At 40.2% G+C, this 18,710-nt stretch overlaps 1 pseudogene; it reads right to left on the reverse strand.

The window, feature by feature from the left end:
* Positions 1-8,369: 8,369 nt before the first annotated feature.
* On the reverse strand, positions 8,370-8,999 carry LOC104668168 (annotated as a pseudogene).
* Positions 9,000-18,710: the final 9,711 nt, after the last annotated feature.

Consider the following 18,710-nt stretch of genomic DNA (forward strand, 5'->3'; position numbering starts at 1 on the left):
CCCCCCTCCCCATGATAGGCCCCAGTGTGTGATGTTCCCCTTCCCGAGTCCAGGTGATCTCATTGTTCAGTTCCCACCTATGAGTGAGAACATGCGGTGTTTGGTTTTCTCTTCTTGTGACAGTTTGCTAAGAATGATGGTTTCCAGCTGCATCCATGTCCCTACAAAGGACGCAAACTCATCCTTTTTTATGGCTGCATAGTATTCCATGGTGTATATGTGCCACATTTTCTTAATCCAGTCTGTCACAGATGGACATTTGGGTTGATTCCAAGTCTTTGCTATTGTGAATAGTGCCGCAATAAACATATGTGTGCATGTGTCTTTGTAGAGAATAATTTATAATCCTTTGGGTATATACCCAGTAGTGGGATGGCTGGGTCATATGGTACATCTAGTTCTGGATCCTTGAGGAATTGCCATACAGTTTTCCATAATGGTTGAACTAGTTTACAATCCCACCAACAGTGTAAAAGTGTTCCTATTTCTCCACATCCTCTCCAACAACTGTGGTTTCCTGACTTTTTAATGATTGCCATTCTAACTGGTGTGAGATGGTATCTCATTGTGGTTTTGATTTGCATTTCTCTGATGGTGAGTGATGATGAGCATTTTTTCATGTGTCTGTTGGCTGTATGAATGTCTTCTTTTGAGAAATGTCTGTTCATATCCTTTGCCCACTTTTTGATGGGGTTGTTTGTTTTTTCTTGTATACTTGTTTGAGTTCTTTGTAGATTCTGGATGTTAGCCCTTTGTCAGATGAGTAGATTGAAAAAATTTTCTCCCATTCTGTAGGTTGCCTGTTCACTCTGATGGTAGTTTCTTTTGCTGTGCAGAAGGTCTTTAGTTTAATTAGATCCCATTTGTCAATGTTGGCTTTTGCTGCCGTTGCTTTTGGTGTTTTAGACATGAAGTCCTTGCCCATGCCTATGTCCTGAATGGTACTACCTAGATTTTCTTCTAGGGTTTTTATGGTATTAGGTCTAACATTTAAGTCTCTAATCCATCTTGAATTAATCTTCGTATAAGGAGTAAGGAAAGGATCCAGTTTCAGCTTTCTACTTATGGCTAGCCAATTTTCCCAGCACCATTTATTAAATAGGGAATCCTTTCCCCATTTCTTGTTTCTCTCAGGTTTGTCAAAGATCAGATGGCTGTAGATGTGTGGTATTATTTCTGAGGACTCTGTTCTGTTCCATTGGTCTATATCTCTGTTTTGGTACCAGTACCATGCTGTTTTGGTTACTGTAGCCTTGTAGTATAGTTTGAAGTCAGGTAGCGTGACGCCTCCAGCTTTGTCCTTTTGACTTAGGATTGTCGTGGCAATGCAGGCTCTTTTTGGTTCCATATGAACTTTAAAGTAGTTTTTTCCAATTCTGTGAAGAAACTCATTGGTAGCTTGATGGGGATGGCATTGAATCTATAAATAACCTTGGGCAGTATGGCCATTTTCACGATATTGATTCTTCCTATCCATGGGCATGGGATGTTCTTCCATTTGTTTGTGTCCTCTTTTATTTCACTGAGGAGTGGTTTGTAGTTCTCCTTGAAGAGGTCCTTTACATCCCTTGTGAGTTGGATTCCTAGGTATTTTATTCTCTTTGAAGCAATTGTGAATGGAAGTTCATTCCTGATTTGGCTCTCTTTTCTCTTGTCTGTTACTGGTGTATAAGAATGCTTGTGATTTTTGCACATTAATTTTGTATCCTGAGACTTTGCTGAAGTTGCTTATCAGCTTAAGGAGATTTTGGGCTGAGACGATGGGGTTTTCTAAATATACAATCACGTCATCTGCAAACAGGGACAATTTGACTTCTTCTTTTCCTAACTGAATACCCTTGATTTCTTTCTCTTGCCTGATTGCCCTAGCCAGAACTTCCAACACTATGTTGAATAGGAGTGGTGAGAGAGGGCATCCCTGTCTTGTGCCAGTTTTCAAAGGGAATTTTTCCAGTTTTTGCCCATTCAGTATGATATTGGCTGTGGGTTTGTCATAAATAGCTCTTATTATTTTGAGGTACGTTCCATCAATACCGAATTTATTGAGCGTTTTTAGCATGAAGGGCTGTTGAATTTTGTCAAAAGCCTTTTCTGCATCTATTGAGATAATCATGTGGTTCTTGACTTTGGTTCTGTTTATATGCTGGATTACGTTTATTGATTTGCAAATGTTGAACCAGCCTTGCATCCCAGGGATGAAGCCCACTTGATCATGGTGGATAAGCTTTTGGATGTGCTGCTGAATCCGATTTGCCAGTATTTTATTGAGGATTTTTGCATCGATGTTCATCAGGGATATTGGTCTAAAATTCTCTTTTTTTGTTGTGTCTCTGCCAGGCTTTGGTATCAGGATGATGTTGGCCTCATAAAATGAGTTAGGGAGGATTCCCTCTTTTTCTATTGATTGGAATAGTTTCAGAAGGAATGGTACCAACTCCTCCTTGTACCTCTGGTAGAATTCAGCTGTGAATCCATCTGGTCCTGTACTTTTTTTGGTGGGTAGTCTATTAATTATTGCCTCAATTTCAGAGCCTGCTATTGGTCTATTCAGGGGTTCAACTTCTTCCTGGTTTAGTCTTGGGAGAGTGTAAGTGTCCAGGAAATTATCCATTTCTTCTAGATTTTCTAGTTGATTTGCATAGAGGTGTTTATAGTATTCTCTGATGGTAGTTTGTATTTCTGTGGGGTCGGTGGTGATATCCCCTTTATCATTTTTTATTGCATCTATTTGATTCCTCTCTCTTTTCTTCTTTATTAGTCTTGCTAGCGGTCTGTCCATTTTGTTGATCTTTTCAAAAAACCAACTCCTGGATTCATTGATTTTTTGGAGGGTTTTTTGTGTCTCTATCTCCTTCAGTTCTGCTCTGATCTTAGTTATTTCTTGCCTTCTGCTACCTTTTGAATGTGTTTGCTCTTGCCTCTCTAGTTCTTTTAATTGTGATGTTAGAGTGTCAAATTTAGATCTTTCCTGCTTTCTCTTGTGGGCATTTAGTGCTATAAATTTCCCTCTACACACTGCTTTAAATGTGTCCCAGAGATTCTGGTATGTTGTATCTTTGTTCTCATTGGTTTCAAAGAACATCTTTATTTCTGCCTTCATTTCGTTATGTACCCAGTAGTCATTCAGGAGCAGGTTGTTCAGTTTCCATGTAGTTGAGCAGTTTTGATTGTGTTTCTTAGTCCTGAGTTCTAGTTTGATTGCACTGTGGTCTGAGAGACAGTTTGTTATAATTTCTGTTCTTTTACATTTGCTGAGGAGTGCTTTACTTCCAATTATGTGGTCAATTTTGGAATAAGTGCAATGTGGTGCTGAGAAGAATGTATATTCTGTTGATTCGGGGTGGAGAGTTCTATAGATGTCTATTAGGTCTGCTTGGTGCAGAGATGAGTTCAATTCCTGGATATCCTTGTTAACTTTCTGTCTCGTTGATCTGTCTAATATTGACAGTGGAGTGTTGAAGTCTCCCATTATTATTGTATGGGAGTCTAAGTCTCTTTGTAAGTCTCTAAGGACCTGCTTTATGAATCTGGGTGCTCCTGTATTGGGTGCATATATATTTAGGAGAGTTAGCTCTTCCTGTTGAATTGATCCCTTTACCATTATGTAATGGCCTTCTTCGTCTCTCTTGATCTTTGATGGTTTAAAGTCTGTTTTATCAGAGACTAGGATTGCAACCCCTGCTTTTTTTTGTTCTCCATTTGCTTGGTAGATCTTCCTCCATCCCTTTATTTTGAGCCTATGTATGTCTCTGCATGTGAGATGGGTCTCCTGAATACTGCAGACTGATGGGTCTTGACTCTTTATCCAGTTTGCCAGTCTGTGTCTTTTAATTGGAGCATTTAGTCCATTAACATTTAAGGTTAATATTGTTATGTGTGAACTTGATCCTGCCATTATGATATTAACTGGTTATTTTGCTCGTTAGTTGATGCAGTTTCTTCCTAGCCTCGATGGTCTTTACATTTTGGCATGTTTTTGCAATGGCTGGTACCGGTTGTTCCTTTCCATGTTTAGGGCTTCCTTCAGGGTCTCTTGTAAGGCAGGCCTGGTGGTGACAAAATCTCTAAGCATTTGCTGATCTGTAAAGGATTTTATTTCTCCTTCACTTATGAAACTTAGTTTGGCTGGATATGAAATTCTGGGTTTAAAATTCTTTTCTTTAAGAACGTTGAATATTGGCCCCCACTCTCTTCTGGCTTGTAGAGTTTCTGCCAAGAGATCTGCTGTTAGTCTGATGGGCTTCCCTTTGTGGGTAACTCGACCTTTCTCTCTGGCTGCCCTTAAGATTTTTTCCTTCATTTCAACTTTGGTGTATCTGGCAATTATGTGTCCTGGAGTTGCTCTTCTGGAGGAGTATCTTTGTGGCGTTCTCTGTATTTCCTGAATTTGAATGTTGGCCTGCCCTAGTAGGTTGGGGAAGTTCTCCTGGATGATATCCTGAAGAGTGTTTTCCTACTTGGTTCCATTATTCCCCCTCACTTTCAGGCACCCCAATCAGACGTAGATTTGGTTTTTTTACATAATCCCATACTTCTTGTAGGCTTTGTTCATTTCTTTTTCTTCTTTTTTCTTTTGGTTTCTCTTCTCGCTTCATTTCATTCATTTGATCCTCAATCGCTGATACTCTTTCTTCCAGTTGATCGAGTCAGTTACTGAAGCTTGTGCATTTGTCACGTATTTCTCGTGTCATGGTTTTCATCTCTGTCATTTCGTTTATGACCTTCTCTGCATTAATTAGTCTAGCTGTCAATTCTTCCACTCTTTTTTCAAGATTTTTAGTTTATTTGCGCTGGGTACGTAATTCCTCCTTTAGCTCTGAGAAGTTTGATGGACTGAAGCCTCCTTCTCTCATCTCGTCAAAGTCATTCTCTGACCAGCTTTGATCTGTTGCTGGCAATGGGCTGCGCTCCTTTGCAGGGGGAGATGCACTCTTACTTTTTGAATTTCCAGCTTTTCTGCCCTGCTTTTTCCCCATCTTTGTGGTTTTATCTTTCTCTGGTCTTTGATGATGGTGACGTACTGATGGGGTTTTGGTATAGGTGTCCTTCCTGTTTGATAGTTTTCCTTCTGACAGTCAGGACCCTCCGCTATAGGTCTGTTGGAGTTTGCTTGAGACCACTCCAGACCCTGTTTGCCTGGGTATCAGCAGCAGAGGTTGCAGAAGATAGAATATTGCTGAACAGCGAGTGTACCTGTCTGATTCTTACTTTAGAAGCTTCCTCTCAGTGGTGTACTCCACCCTGTGAGGTGTGGGGGTGTCAGACTGCCCCTAGTGGGGGATGTCTCCCAGTTAGGCTACTCAGGGGTCAGTGACCCACGTGAGCAGGCAGTCTGTCCGTTCTCAGATCTCAACCTCCGTGTTGGGAGATCCACTGCTCTCTTCAATGCTGTCAGACAGTGTCGTTCGCATCTGCTCAGGCCTCTCCTGCTTCCCCTGTTGTTTTTTTAGCTGAGCCCTGCCCCCAGAGGTGGAGTCTATAGAGACAGGCACGTTTCCTTGAGCTGCTGTGAGGTCCACCCAGTTCGAGCTTCCCAGCGGCTTCGTTTACCTACTTAAGCCTCAGCAATGGTGGGCGCCCCTCCCCCAGCCTCCCTGCTGCGTCGCAGTTAGATCGCTGCAGACTGCTGTGTTAACAATGAGGGAGGCTCCGTGGGTGTGGGACCCTCCTGGCCAGGTGAGGGATATATTATTCTGGTGTGCCCGTTTGCTTAAAGCGTGGTATTGGGGTGGGAGCTACCCGATTTTCCAGGTGTTGTGTGTCTCAGTTCCCCTGGCTAGGAAAAGGGATTCCCTTCCCCCTTGCGCTTTCCAGGTGAGGCGATGCCTCGCCCTGCTTCAGCTCTCGCTGGTCAGGCTGCAGCAGCTGACCAGCACCGATTGTCCAGCACTCCCTAGTGAGATGACCCCAGTACCTCAGTTGAAAATGCAGAAATCACTGGTCTTCTGTGTCGCTCGCGCTGGGAGTTGGAGACTGGAGCTCTTCCTATTCGGCCATCTTGCTCCACCCCCGGTGCTGGCTTTCTTAACTGCTGTTTGTGCTAGCAGTGAAGTTGTCACATGGACAGACCCAGGACCTCTGGTTAGCGAGGATGTTGCAGGCAGTGGTATTAGTTGCTGTTTTCTCCTTCCTAGGGGCATGGCTATTCTGTCATGAGTTGCTGTAATGGCCTGGGTTGGTTGGCCTACAGCCAGAAGGTGGCACTTGCAAGAGAGCACCAGCTGTGCTATTAGCAGTGGGATATAAGCTTGCCCTAATTTGGCCAAGAAAGGTATTCTGGTTTCTCCGGTGATGGGCAGAGCCATAAAGCTCCCAAGAGTGTATGACTCTTGTGTTCAGCTACCAGGGTTGGTAGAGAAATACCATCAGGTTGGGGCAGGGTATGCAGGTCTGAGCTCAGACTCCCCTTGGGCCAAGCTTGCCATGGCCACTGTGGAGGATGAGGAGATAGTTTTCACGTCAATGGGATTATGTTCCAGAGAGGATTATATCTGCCTCTCCTGTGCCATATAGTTCACCAGAGAAGTTAGGGATAGCTGGTAGCAAGAGATCTCACCCAGCTCCCACTCAGTTGGTAAGGCCAGTCTCATTCCCACAGTGCCCCACTAACAGCACTGAGTTGAGATCCAGGTAGCCTGAATGGCTGGCGGGCAGATGGAGGCCTTGTCTCAGGTTATGGGCTTCCCTGCTGAGCAAGCAAACTCGGTTTTCAGGCCTTACCTCTCCTGCATCTGCCCACAGTGTTGGCTGTGGCTCCTGTCCCTACCTGAAGCAGTTCTTGTTTCCTCCGCCGCTCCCCCCAACCCACTTGTGCCCAATCAACATTACTGTAAAATTTAGTTTGAAATATCTTATACCCTCTGACCTCTCCTTAATTCCACTGCCTGCCTTCCCCAAGGGCCCCTGTTTCATACATTCAGGAATGGCTTCCCTGGGCTCCAGCTGGAGAATGGGAGTGCCTATAAGTGCTGCTGCTTGTACTTCTATATTTCATCCATTTCAGCTCCAGGTAAGGTTAAAACCTTCTGCTGTGATCTGGATTTTCAGATTTCCCAGTGGGAATGTGTGTTTGGAGGCAGCTTCTCCCACCGCTCACACTTTAGGAGCTCTCCATTTTTCACTTGTCTCATGGAATTTGCAGTGGCATGCAGCTTCTTTAAAAGGATCTGTGAATTCTTCTGGCTTTCCCGGTATGTTCCTGTGCTGGTTCTTGAAGCAAAGGTTTGCATTGTGACTCTCTACACACTGGTCTGTCCATCCAAGTGGGAACTCGCTGCACATTAGCCCTGTCTCCTATCCACTGTCTGTTCCCAGGATCTGCATTTGTTGTTTACAAAGTGATATGTGGACTAAAAAATGGCAGTGAAGTTTGTGCTTCATTTAACCTTTCACAGTTAACATACTGTAGTTACTAAAATTTGAACTGTGTTGTTAAGGTAGTGGTATTATTTAATTAAACATGATCATTGAAATCCATGTATCTCAGCACTATGAAAAATGAGGACTGTGGCTACATTGGTTGTCCAGTTTGCCTTGGAGGACAGGTGATATAAGGTATAGATTGGTAGTGATCCTTAGGCACAGTTTGGAAGTACAGAGACTCAGAAGGAAGGATTTTTGCATATTAGTGAGAAAGAGATTTGGGGAAGGTTCATGTGGACAGCCCCTTCAGAATAGGCCCAGGGTAAAAGAATAATATGTGTGAATGTTCACTGAAGCTTCCCTCTGTAGAAAAGTGTCTCAATAACAGGAACAGGATGATTCATCCCATGTATATTAAGTCATTCTTTTTTTTTTTTTTTTTTTTGTGGTTTGTTGAGATTTAGGATTTTATTATTTATTTTTAGAAAAAAGAGAAAATTTACAAGATGCAAAGGTCTCACACAATACATTATCACTGATGATTGCTCTCTTGACACTTCAACAAGGGATTGATTGAATCAGCAATAAAAAGAACATGGACAGTGTGAGTGTGGTGGAGAACCCCCGCCGTGGAAACGCAGAATACACCACAGTGGACTTGATGACAAATGATGCTAGGCCAGCCTGTTCCAAAAGCAAGCCAAGATGTGGCAGAAACCAACAAAGCCTTTCTGTGGGGGGGCACAAGCGCATGCCTTCTACCACGTGCGCACTCACCCCCCGACCCACCGGCAGTGCCCACTGCCTCATTCCACCACAGCAACAACAGAAAATGGCAAAATGGTCCTTTGGTGTTTTTTGCAGAGCTATTCAGGTTCCCACTTTCTTATTTCTGTTTGCCTCATGTTTCAGTTCCAAATTCTTAAAGTAGTGTAGGTGCTTAGCATCTTGAATTTTTCAGGATCCAGTTCTGCCCAATGATAACATACTGAATTCTGCCTCCTGAGCTACGGTTCCGGTTCAGAGGACACGTCACCCTCGGCCCCGCTGCTGGTACTGCGGTTTTCTTTTCGGGGAGTGTTTCTTTCCTTGCTTGATTCAGAAGGTCTCTTAGCTCTGGTCTTTTCTTTTCTCTGCTGCTGTTTTTCAGGCTTTGACAGCTGCTTTGGGTCAGAGGTAGCAGTGCCGGGAGCTGGCGATTCCAGCTCTGTGGTCACAGGCCCATCATTCTGAACGTACACCTGCATGTAGGCCCCAAACGTGCCATCTTTGATAAGCCCCGGCCTGTATGTTTTATGCAGCTGCTCCAGGAACCTGTTGTAAAAGCCCTCTGCCTGCTCCATGGGCATTGCTAGGTGGAAATCAGGCTTGTTTCCCTTCAGGACACACTGGAGGGTAAACTGGCTGACACACAGAATCTCGTACTGTTTGTCCATCACACTTTTAGACCAGTGCTTCCCGCTGTCATCGTCAAATACATGCAGGTTTAGAATCTTTCAGACCATGTGCTCCAGTTCCTTCTGCGTATCCTCCAGGGAAATACTCAGCAACACACATATGCCCCTTCCAGTGGCACTAATCTGCTCTCCTCCAACTGTGACGCTGGCCCGGGTGACGCACTGCAACACAGCCTTCATGACGGCGGCTGGGGCGAGTGGGGCAGCGCCGCACTGCGTCCGGCCTCGCAACTCTGAGGGCGGCTCCGCCAAGTCATTCTTTTTCCCAGTCTCCCTAATGCTTGATCAGTAGATTAATGAACAATGTGGTCACAAAAGCAGAAATGTGTTTTATGCAACATAGATTGCTCTCACCAAGGCTGGTCAGATTGTTCTTTCTTCTGGGTAGTCAATATTCTCTAGAAACCAGCACTGAATCCCTGGAGTGCCAGCCAGTTATCTGGTAGAATGCTGATTATATTGCAGTCCTACCTTCATGAAAGAAACCATGATTTGTCTTTATGAAATACATACTTAGGCATTTGGGTTTGCCTTACCTCACCACCCAAGACTTCTGCTGAAAATAACATGCCTAACTTCTCCTGTTAGAGTTTTCTGCATGATATACCTTGAGCAAGACACCCATCTTTTGCCAAAAGAAGTGGGCCAGTGGGCTGGTCCTCGTGGAGCTCACTATTCTAACCATGTAGGTCATTGCCCACATAAAACAAGATTTATCAAAGAATTAATTACGGTGCCAGCTGATGGTTAAGACCTTACAAGGTTGGGACGCAGCATAAACTCTGACGAGGGAATGACAGGAGATGCTACTTCTCCCACAGTTATAACACATGGGTCTGGAAACCAAGGGGTTGATATAGAAGTGACATCTTCCATTATTATACCTTATTACCTACTTGCAAAAATTCATTCCTGTTTCCAAAATTCTGCGTGTTGCTGGTTGGAGAATTTAGCACCCAAAGAATTGCTTTCACAATGGGACATAGCAACCGTTGCATTGAATTGGGAGCTGAGACCAATCCCTTGCCATTTGGGGCCTCTTATACTACTTGACAAATAGAAAGAAAAGGATATCCAACTGCTGCCTGGGTGATTGATCCAGATCAAGGATCTGCAATTGTTTTTTATAAAAGGACAGATAGTGGAGTGTTTTGTGGCTTTGTGGGGCATATGTTCTCTGTCACAATGGCTGCTGTTGCGATCTGAAAGCAACCACAGTTAATACTTAAATGAACAGGCACAGCCATGTCTTTTCCAGATAGGATCAAGGAACAGAATCAGAAAATGAAAGGGTCTCTTCCTCCTACTGAGTCAGCCTCATTTGATCATATGAGTGTAGGAGAAGACATCCATTCAAATTATCTGCATTTCTGCATGGGCCAATAAAACAAGAATTCCTATCCCCTCAGATGAATTGGGAAGAAATGTTCTACCATTTCTTTATCCATTCTTCATTTGTACTTCTCCCCAAAGCTTGAGGAATGTCTCAGCACTGTGTGTGTGAATTTCAGCTCCATCTGGCCTCTTTCTCTCTTTCAGAGAGTTTCATACCTGTGCATTCCTCCAAACACACGCTTTTCTGCTCTGGTCTCTTGTCTGTAGAAATTTAGAGAGAGTCTCAGAACTTGGAAGGGCAGGTAGTTGTGAAGGTGAGGAAGTCTGCAATTTTGCAGCTGCTTTTGTCTGCAACTTTGGGTAAACTCAGTTTCTCATTAATGTCACTAGTTTGTGTATACCCATTTCTGTTTTATTCCCTGATTTCTCTCTCTTAAACCTCGGCCACATGCCAGGCTAGCCAAGAACAAACGTAAGACTCCTCAAATGATAGTTATCTACAATACCTAAAGTGTCTTGCTATTCTGAACAATAATTGTTTATATAATTTCTAAGTCTCAAGATCAGGAGCATCCCTTAGAGCAACAATGAGAGAAAATAAATCTCCCATGTAATAAGAAGGTCAGGTATTCTGGCAGGCCAGAAACCCAGTAACAATTGTTTTGGTTTTTATTCATTGTTCTAGCCAATGAGCCTGAGCACTTTAGATGCATTATTTCATTTAATTCTTTTAACAACCGGACAAATTAAATATTACATTCTCACTTTAGATGAAAATTGAGAAATCAGACATGTTAAGTAATTTAGTATTGTTCACAGAAACTAGCAAGCAGCAAAACCAGAATTTAAACACGGATGTCTTTGACTCCCAAAACCATGCTCTTAATCACTGTGCCATATTAGTATTAGCCAGAAGGGAAACTGTAAATGTCAGCCATGATTTTTTTGTCCGTATCCTTTCCCAAGACAGCAAATACTTCAAAGTAGCAGAAACTATCCAAGAAGATAGTTTGTTTGTGGCCATTCCTACATGAGGATGGAAGATTCTGGTGATCAAGTATCTTCTGCTTTATAGAAACATAAACCCAGGAATATATAAATCATTCCTTACCAGGGATGCAGTTCCTGGCTTTACACAGTATAGTGATCCATTCATGGCTAGCATAACCTATTAATGAACTGACAGGATAAAAGAACAATAGAGGAGATTTTGGTATGAAGAAACCTAAGAAGGGAAAGCTTTCATGGTTCAACAGTTCAGTTTCACATCTTACATACTCTCTACAATGTCTGCTTAACTGGCCCCCTGAAAATCCATGATATGTACAGTTTAGCTGATATTCCACAATCTTTTTATACATCTTTTGCTGGCTTAAGTACCTTGCTCCATAGACACTGTACCAAACCTTCACTTTCCTCAATAATTTCACACCGAACAAATAACTTCACCTACTCTTGCTGGGAAATGAGCCATGTGATGTATTTCTTTCTTTATCCTCTTCAAAATATCTCTGAATATCATATCATTGGAGAATTTGCTTTGTAAATCTAGAATATTTACCTTATAAAATAAAAAGACAAGGGGCGTACACATTAGATAATTACAATGATTTAAGTTACTTTTGTTTATACAGCTAAAAATTTATGTAACAGTTCAGCCATCTGGCTCACACATGGAAGAGAGTAGACTAACTGAATTGGCTGAGAACACAGGAAGAACCATCTGGTCATCTAACTAACATTGCCTGAGTGCCTACTCTGTGCCAGCAGCTGAAATCAAGGTCAAAGATAATAGTTTGTTCATATCAGGCTCAGTACAAGAAAGGCTTTTCCCAATTGTTTGAATTATCAGACAGTGAATTAGGCTACCTTAAAAACATACAAATACTTCATTTGTTAACCAAATCCTTAACGACCACGGCAGATATAAAGTTTTACTTTTTTCCAATTGCAGAAGAGATTGAAATAATTTAGTTACCTTAAACTCAGTGCTTCTATGGAATGACAATCCTACGTCCTTTTCCCAGTGTTTATTTTCTACTCAGCATTTCTTCCACATATTTAAAAAAATGTATCTACTCATATAGATTCACCTTTTTGATGATGATGACTCATAAGCAAATGACTCCTAAGTATGACTGCAAGCCAGTCATACTTAGCATACCTATTGGTCATTTCCATTTGGATGTCCTGCTGCCTTCCCAAAATTATTTATTCAAACTTGTCCTTAAGTTAAAATTAAGTATTATTCCTGAAACCTGCAGTTCTATCAGTAGCACTATTTTATTCTCTCAATAATTTTGGCACAAAATCTTGTAGCCTCCATTGATGCACAATGTCTCTCAAGCATTTAGAATTGGTCAATCATCAAATCGGTTGCCTTGATATTTCTAATGCTCTCTTATAGAGAGCCCAGAAATAAGGCCACACCCCTACAACCGTCTGACCTTTGACAAAACTGTCAAAAATAAGCAGTGGGGAAAGGAGTCCCTATTCAAAAATGGGATAACCGACTAACCATATGTAGAAGACTGAAACTGGACCTCTTCCTTACGCCATATACAAAAATCAACTCAAGGTAGATAAAAGACTTAAATGTAAAACCCCAAACTATAAAAACCCTGGAAAGCAATCTAGGCAATATCATTCTGAACATAGGGGCTGGCAAGGATTTCATACAAAGACTCCAAAAGCAATGGAAACAAAAGCAAAAAATTGACAAATGGGATCTAATTAAACTTAAGAGCCTCTGCACAGCAAAAGAAACTATCAACAGTTAACAGAGAACTTACAGAATGGCAGAAAGTATTTGCAAACTATGCACCTGACAAAGGCCAAATATCCAGCCTCTATAAGGAACTTAAACAAATTTGTAAGAAAAAAACAACCCCATTAAAAAATGGGCAAAGAACATGAACAGATGCTTTTCAAGAAAAGACATACAATGCAGCCAACAAGCAAATGAATAAAAGCTCAATATCATTAGAGAAATGCAAGTCAAAACCATAGTAAGATACCATCTCACACCAGTCAGAATGGCTATTAGTAAAAAGTCAGATAATAACAGATGCTGGCAAGGTTTCAGGGGAAAAGAAACGCTTATACACTGTTGGTGGGAGTGTAAATAAATTCAACCATTGTGAAAAACAATGTGACAATTTCTCAAAGAACTGAAAACAGAAGTACCATTTGGCCCAGCAATCCCATTAGTGGGTATATACTCAGAGGAATATACATTGTTTTGTCATAAAGACACATGAACATGTATGTTCATTGCAGTGCTATTCACAAGAGCAAAGACATGGAATCAACCTAAATGTTCATCAGTGGTAGACTGAATAAAGAAAAAGTGGCACATATACCATGGAATACAATACAGCCATAAAAAGGAATGAGATCATCTCCCTTGTGGGAACATGGGTGGAGCTAGAGGCCATCATCCTTAGCAACTAACACAGAAACAGAAAACCAACCATATGATCTCACTTATAAGTGGGAGCTTAATGATAAAAACACATGGATACAGAAAGGTAAACAACAGACCCTGGAGTCTACTTGAGGGTGGAGGGTGGGAGGAGGCAGAGGATCAGAAAAATAACTGTTGGGTACTGGGGTTAGTATCTGGTTGATGAAATAATCTGTACAACAAGCCCCCATGACACAGAATGTTGCTTTTAGTAAATTTGTTCAATAAAGAAATCCTAATCTTTTGCTGTGAAGGCATTGCTAAAAGAATGAAAAGCCAAGCCACAGATGGGGAGAGTAGAGTGGCAAATGACATATCTTATTAAGCAATTGTGTCCAGATTACATAAAGAACTCTTACAACTAATAGAAAACAAACAATCCAGTTTTTTAAATAGGCAAAATATTTGAACAGATACTTCACCAAAGATGACATAATAGCAAATAAGAGATGAAAATATGCTAACAGCATACAAATTAAAACATGATCATATATCCTACATGTATATTAGAATGTCTACAATTAAAAGGACTGACTACATCACATGTTAGTGAGGATGTGAATAAACTGGAACTCATATATTGCTGGCATAGATGTAAAATGGTACCATCACTTTAGAAAATAGCTTGTCAGTTTGTAAAAATCCTTAACATACATCTACTATGCAACTTAATCCTTCTACTCCTAGGCATCTCCCCAAGAGAAAGGAAAGAATATGTCCTCTCAAAGACTTATACATACATGTTCATAGCAGCTTTTTTAAAAAGTCCAATACTGGAAATGACCCAAATGCCCCTAAACTGGTGAATAGATAAACAAATTGTGGTATATTCAAAAGTGGAATACTGTACAGCAATAAAAAGTAATGAACTAATTATACATATGACAACATAGATAAGTATTTTTTTAAAAATTGTTTTTTTTTTCTTTATTCTAAAAAGAAAAACGGACACGTGCAGAACATGCAGGTTTATTACATAGGTGTATGTGTGCCATGATGGTTTGCTGCATCTATTGACCTGTCCTCTAAGTTCCCTCCACTCACCACCACCCGATAGGCCCTGATGTATATTGTTCCCCCTAGTATCCATGTGTTCTCATTGTTCAGCTCCCACTTATGAATGAGAACATGTGGTGTTTGTTTTTCTGTTCCTGTGTTAGTTTGCTGAGGATGATGGCTTCCAGGTTCATCCGTGTCCCTGCAAAGGACATGATCTCATTCCTTTTTGTGGCTGCATAGTATTCCATAGTATTCCACATTTTATTTATCCAGTCTACCATTGATGGGCATTTGGGTTGGTTCCATGTCTTTGCTACTGTAAATAGTGCTGCAATAAACATACGTGTACATGTGTCTTTATAATACAATGATTTTTGTTACTTTGGGTATATACCCAGTAATGGGATTTCTGGGTCAAATGGTATTTTTGGTTCTAGATCCTTGAGGAATCGCCATACTGTCTTCCACAATGGTTAAACTAATTTACATTCCCACCAACAGTGTAAAAGCATTCGTATTACTCCACAGCCTCACCAGCATCTATTGTTTCCTGACTTTTTAATAATTGCCATTCTGACTGGTGAGATGTTATCTCATTGTGGTTTTGATTTGCATTTCTCTGGTATCAGTGATGTTGAGCTTCTTTTCACATGTTTATTGGCCATGTAAATGTTTTCTTTTGAGAAATATCTGTTCACATTCTTCGCCCACTTTTTGATGGGGTTGTCTTCTTTTGCAAATATGTTTAAGTTTCTTATAGATTCTGGATATTAGACCTTTGTCAGATGGGTAAATTGCAAAAAAATGTTTCCCATTCTGTAGGTTTCCTGTTCACTCTGATAGTTTCTTTTGCTGTGCAAAAGTTCTTTAGTTTAATTAGATCCCATTTGTCAATTTTGGCTTTTGTTGCAATTGCTTTTAGCGTTTTTGTCATGAAATATTTGCCCATCCCTGTGTCCTGAATGATGTTGCCTAGGTTTTCTTCTAGGGGTTTTATGGTTTTGGGTTTTACATTTAAGTCTTTAATCCATCTTGAGTTAATTTTTGTATACAGTGCCAGGAAGAGGTCCAGTTTCAGTTTCTGCATATGACTAGCCAGTTTTCCCAGGACCATTTACTGAATAGGAGATCTTTCCCCCGTTGTTTGTTTTTGTCAGATTTGTCAAAGATCAGATGGTTGTAGATGTGTGGTGTTATTTCTGAGGTCTCTGTTCCACTCCGTTGTTCTATATTTCTATCTTGGTACCAGTACCATGCTGTTTTGCTTACTGCAGCCTTGAAGTATGGTTTGAAGTCAGGTAGCATGATGCCTCCAGCTTTGTTCTTTTTGCTTAGGATTGTCTTGGCTATACAGGGTCTTCTTTGATTCCATATGAAATTTAAAATTGATTTTTCTAATTCTGTGAAGAATGTCAATGGTAGTTTGATGAGAATAGCATTGAATCTATAAATTACTTTTGGCAGTATGGCCATTTTCATGATATTAATTCTTCCTATCTGTGAGGATGGAATGTTTTTCCATTTATTTGTTTCCTCTCTTATTTCCCTGAGCAGTGGTTTGTAATTCTCCTTGAAAGGGTTTCACATTCCTTGTTAGTTGTATTCCTAGGTATTTCATTCTCATTGTAGTGATTATGAATGGGAGTTCATTCATGATTTGGCTCTCTGCTTGTTTATTGTTGGTGTAAAGGAATGCTTATGATTTTTGCACATTGATTTTGTATCCTGAGACTTTGGTGAAGTTGGTTATCAGTTCAAGAAGTTTTGGGGCTGAGATGATGGGGATTTTTAAATATAAAATCATTTAGATTTTCTATTTGTCATCTGCAAACAGAGACAAATTGACTTCCTCTCTTCCTATTTGAATACCCTTTCTTTCTATTGCCTGATTGTCTAAGCCAGAACTTCCAATACTATGTTGAATAGGAGTGGTGGGAGGAGGGCTTCCTTGTCTTTTACTGGTTTTCAGAAGGAATGCTTCCAGCTTTGTCCATTCAATATGATGTTGACTATAGTTTTGTCATAAATAGCTCTTATTATTTTGAGACATGTTACATCAATACCTAGTTTATTGAGAGTTTTTAAGATAAAGGAGTGTTGAATTTTATCAAAGGCCTTTTCCACATCTATTGTAATCGTAAATCATGTGGTTTTTGTCACTGGTTCTGTTTATGTGATGGATTACGCTTATCGATTCACGTATGTTGAACCAGCCTTACATCCCAGGGATGAAGCCAACTTGATTGTGGTGGATAAGATTTTTCATCTGCTGCTGGATTTGGTTTCCTAGTATTCATTGTCTATTGATAAGTCTTAATTATGCTGAGTGAAAGAAGACAGATATAAAGAGTATATACCATATGTTTCCATTTATATAAAATTCTAGAAATGGAAACTAATCTATAGTGTCAGAAAGCAGATGAGTGTTTGCCTAAGGACGGATAGGGGTACTAGGAAAGTTTACAAGGGGCTACAAGGAAATTTTTGGAGGTGATGAATATGTTCAATATTTTGATTGTAGTGATGATTTTATGGGTATTTACATATGCTAAACTTTATCAAAATACATTTTAAATATATACAGTTCTTTGTATGTCAACTTCAACTATACCTCAATATAGCTGTAAAAAAAGTAAGCAAGAGAAAGGAAGGGGAAGAGAAGAAATCCCTCCTGTTCACTATATTTGAATACACTGATCATATGAATTAATACAGTCTTAGAGGAAGTCTTGCATATTTTAAATTAAAAATCTGGCTAAGGATTATTGCCATGAATGTAATATGGACTTAATTATTCATTCATTTATTCAACATATATTTATTTGGAAGTTATTATCATCTAGGCACTATTACAGTTCCTATGAATATATCTGTGAACAATGCAGGTGAAGTTCCCATCCCTTATAGAGATGAGGGAGTCAACAACTGTCCATAGATCAAATTTTATGAAGAGAGGGGAAGACGTGCTTACCACAGAGTTAAATTGATTCTATGTGATTGTCAGGAAGAGTAAAGCAGAAAAACGAGATAGACAGGAATATTGGGGGAAGGATTGTTATTTTAGATCAGATGGTCAGGGAAGACCTGGCAGGTGATATTTTAGCAGAAAACCCTTTTTATAATGTTAATGCTTTTATTTTATATGTTTTCATAATTTCATCTTTTTAAGATTTTGGATAACAAATAATTATCTGAATAGTAGCTGGTAATTCTTGGACTTTATGTGACTCACCTCCTCGATCTTAAGAAAGAATCTGAGGGGTTTGTTGGTGGTTGGGGTGAGCTATGAAGAGTTAAGCAAAATATACATAAATTAAAGGCCTGTGAGATTTCTGAAAGCCAAACACCAATTAGAAAACCAGTTTCAAATTAGAATCATCTCCCATAATTATCACTTTGAAGGGAATTACCTTAACTCCTGTAATTGAACATGTAGCTCCCTTTCATTTTGCAGCTGAGCCCAAGTATTCTATTTTTGATTTACCTTTTCTTGTCTATGCTGATTTTTACATGTTGAAATCAATACAGTCATAGCAATGAATAATCAGGTCCTCTCTATATTATCATATTGCCCCATCTATGTTGTTATCTGTTCATTCACTCACCCAGAGTGTATTAAGCACCCACTATGTGCTGAACACTGACCACAGCATGAGGCTAGGACAATGAATTAGACATCAACTTTGAATACCTGAATAGCTTATTGTCCACTGATCATGGACAACCATGAAAATGAATAAGAAAGGAAATTGCGAGAGGCGATAACTTACAATGTAAAGCAGAAGGAGGAAAGCTTGTCAGCACCTTTGTTATGGGGTGTCCTCAATAATTGTTTCTGGAAACTGGAGCATTTTTTCCTCTCTTTGGAATCCTGGGTCTAGTTCTTCAGAGCCAATTAGACTTGGCCAAACCCCTCTTGTATCTTATACTTCAAAGTCTTAGAAAAAATCATGAAATATTTCAGAAACAAAAAAAGTGTAAATAATAAAACAATAAACCCAGCTTCAGAAATGAAGCATTATCAACAACAGTTGACATATGCTGTGTACCTGATGCTTTTATCTCCCACCTAGCCATATCGGTTTCCCAAA

This window comes from Rhinopithecus roxellana, chromosome 9, assembly GCF_007565055.1.
Source record: "Rhinopithecus roxellana isolate Shanxi Qingling chromosome 9, ASM756505v1, whole genome shotgun sequence".
NCBI classification, from domain to species: domain Eukaryota; kingdom Metazoa; phylum Chordata; class Mammalia; order Primates; family Cercopithecidae; genus Rhinopithecus; species Rhinopithecus roxellana.